Raw genomic sequence first — 3,046 nt, 5'->3', positions numbered from 1 at the left:
CTACATAATGCAGTTTAATAGAACTGCTATTTTATGGAACGGCAGTCAACTTGGTAGCTTGGGATCCCAGGGACCTACTCCTGAGGGAGAGGCAGTCATTGGGATTTTACTCTCTTTGAGCCGAAGCAAAACAGATTTTGCAGGGCGTCCACGAGCACAGGTTTCTGTGGATGAGGAGCAGAGGAGAATGTGTCCGTTGGGTCAGAGCTTCCTTGGAGTTGAGATCAGCTTGGGTCTGGGTCTTATGCAGAAACAGATGATTTTTTTTATTATTATTATTTTTATTTTTTTTTGACAGGCAGAGTGGACAGTGAGAGAAAGAGAGAGACAGAGAGAAAGGTCTTCCTTTGCCGTTGGTTCACCCCACAATGGCCGCCATGGCTGGTGTGCTGCAGCTGGCGCACGGTGCTATTCCGAAGGCAGGAGCCAGGTGCTTCTCCTGGTCTCCAATGGGGTGCAGGGCCCAAGCACTTGGGCCATCCTCCACTGCACTCCCTGGCCACAGCAGAGAGCTGGCCTGGAAGAGGGGCAACCGGGACAGGATCAGTGCCCCGACCGGGACTAGAACCTGGTGTGCCGGCGCCGCAAGGCGGAGGAATAGCCTAGTGAGCCACGGCGCCGGCCATGAAACAGAGGATTTTTTACCACCTGCATTTGCTACCCCATGTTGGCTTCAGGGAACACGAAGGAAAAGGAGCAGGGCGTTCTGAGAGATGATATTGAAGGAACTATTTACCTTCTGGGTAAACAATGAGTATTTTAAGAATATTATTATGTTCTTTATGCACTACGAGAAGTCTTATCATGTGCTGTATTTTAAGATATATTTCAGAAGAATGTCAACAACAGATGTCATTGAAGCAGAGCAGGATGTTCTCAAGTGGTATCGCCACACTTTCACCTCCTCATCAATCATTGCCCATCTGTGAGACAGCCAACACCTGTGCTTTTTTTTCCCCCCTTAAGGTATTGTGGTCATTAAGATCACCTTCATACCTGCATGGCATCCTGGAAGAGCCAGGGAATTAATCTTGCTAGGAGCAGCCTTCATCAAAACATTCAAAGACTAATGTGAGTTGATGTCCGGTTGCCCTGGCTGCACTGCTGTCCAGTTTCAGCATCTCTAAGGCAGTGATTTCAGCCTGGTTCAAATGTGTCCCCAGAGGGATTAAGCTGCAGTGGTCCTTGGTACCTGCTGGTTTGATAATGCATCAATGGACTGTTCTCCCTTCCCCAACTCACTTCCTCACAGCCCCCTGGTGTTTTCTTCAACTCCCAGACACATTATCTGTCCTTGAATCTGCATCTAAAGATTTCTTGTAAGAGAGCTCAAACTAAGACAATAACTTCCCAAATGTTAAAAGGAAATATCCTTTATCAAAATCAATGTGTTGTTTGGGAAGACAGAGAACAGGGGAAGCATTTAGAATCACTCTCTTGCAATCTTGTCTGGCTCTCCTCTTCCAAATTTGACAAATTATACAAGTATTTACAAGGCATATTCCACATGTTAATACTTTTTTCTCCCTAGACATTTAACGGAATTAGAAAATTATTGAGTAAGTTAATTCATGTCCAACTGGAATTTTAACAAATTTTGTCAATTTCTTTCTAAATGTAAGTAAATATTTTCCACTTTTACAAGGAGAATCCTTCTTAGATTGACATTGGCCCTGATCAATTCTATAAATATAATGTCAGAATTACTTATCTATTGATAAAATTCAATTGTGTGATATTTTCAGCTTATGAAATTTTACAATTACCTTTTACTAACCCTGAGAATGTGAATTGGTTAATTTTATTTTTGAAGAAATCATAAGAGAGTAGGATGTATATGTAGCTCAATATGCCCTGAATATAGGAAATGATATTTAGTATGATGATGATTGATTCTTTTCTTAAGATAATAATTTTTAGAAAGGAACATTTATTTAAACAATGAATATTGGTAAAAACTGTTTCCAAGTAATTTGACAATTGGCTTATTCAGGAGATGAGCATCATTTTTACATCAATTTCTTCTAACTGCCAAAATTTAGGATGGTATTTCAAGTTTACAAACCAGAAGATGTTATGCATTTATGGCTAGAAATTTCCTCCCTATGTACAGAATATTTATGAATCTGTAGCATGCATCATTTGAGTTGATGTTTCCTTAACTGAAACGTGATGGGTTGGCATTACCAAACTAAGCAGATTTTCTGTAACCATAAACTGAATGTTCTTGTGTGGGTACAGAAGGAGAGGTAAGTGGGAGGTGCATAAAAGCATCATATGCTGTCACATAGAGTTAGTCCAATATTATTAAAATTCATTTGAGTACAGAAAACCAGTAAATTATAAGAGAATATTACTTGTATGACTATTTAATTATGTTATTTCTACTAATATTTTCCCCCAGGTTATTTTGGAAATCAATATACCTTGTTTCTTGAAGGAATAATTTTGAATTTTACTAAAGTTCAAGAAACTTAAGATTTAACTTTTTGATAAGTGATCATACCTAGAAGGAGAATATAAAAAGTTTATGATTAATTGTACAACTAAAAGGCAGCAGCATCTTTGAAACAATAATCTTGACTTAAATACTTAAATTCACAGTCTAATATTATTCTTCAGTGTTAAATCATATTCAATATTCTTTGATACATTAATTACTCATAGAGAGATCTCTCAGTGTGCCATGTATAATATTAGCTGCTAGTGTTGAAAGGCAAACAAGACAAACACAGTTTTACCTTCTGGAAATAACAAAGCAAGGGATGTAAATGCAAACAACCCAGGGTGGTAAGTGCAAAAATAGTTAGTGTAGCAAATGAGTGTTTTGCTTCCTGAGCTGCATACAACCTGTGCTGAATGACTGAGATAATGATAATAGTTTATAGTTAAGCACATACTGTGCACAGTGTTGGGCAAAGAGCTTTACATGATCTCATGCAATCTTCATATCATCCTTACAAAGTATGTACAGAAGGAGATCTGTGCTTTGTGAGGCCCAAGTTTTATAGAATACAATAATCTTTTTTTCAAGAAAAGTAACACA

Source organism: Lepus europaeus, chromosome 1, assembly GCF_033115175.1.
Source record: "Lepus europaeus isolate LE1 chromosome 1, mLepTim1.pri, whole genome shotgun sequence".
Taxonomy (NCBI): domain Eukaryota; kingdom Metazoa; phylum Chordata; class Mammalia; order Lagomorpha; family Leporidae; genus Lepus; species Lepus europaeus.
Note: the sequence above shows the minus strand (reverse complement) of the source record.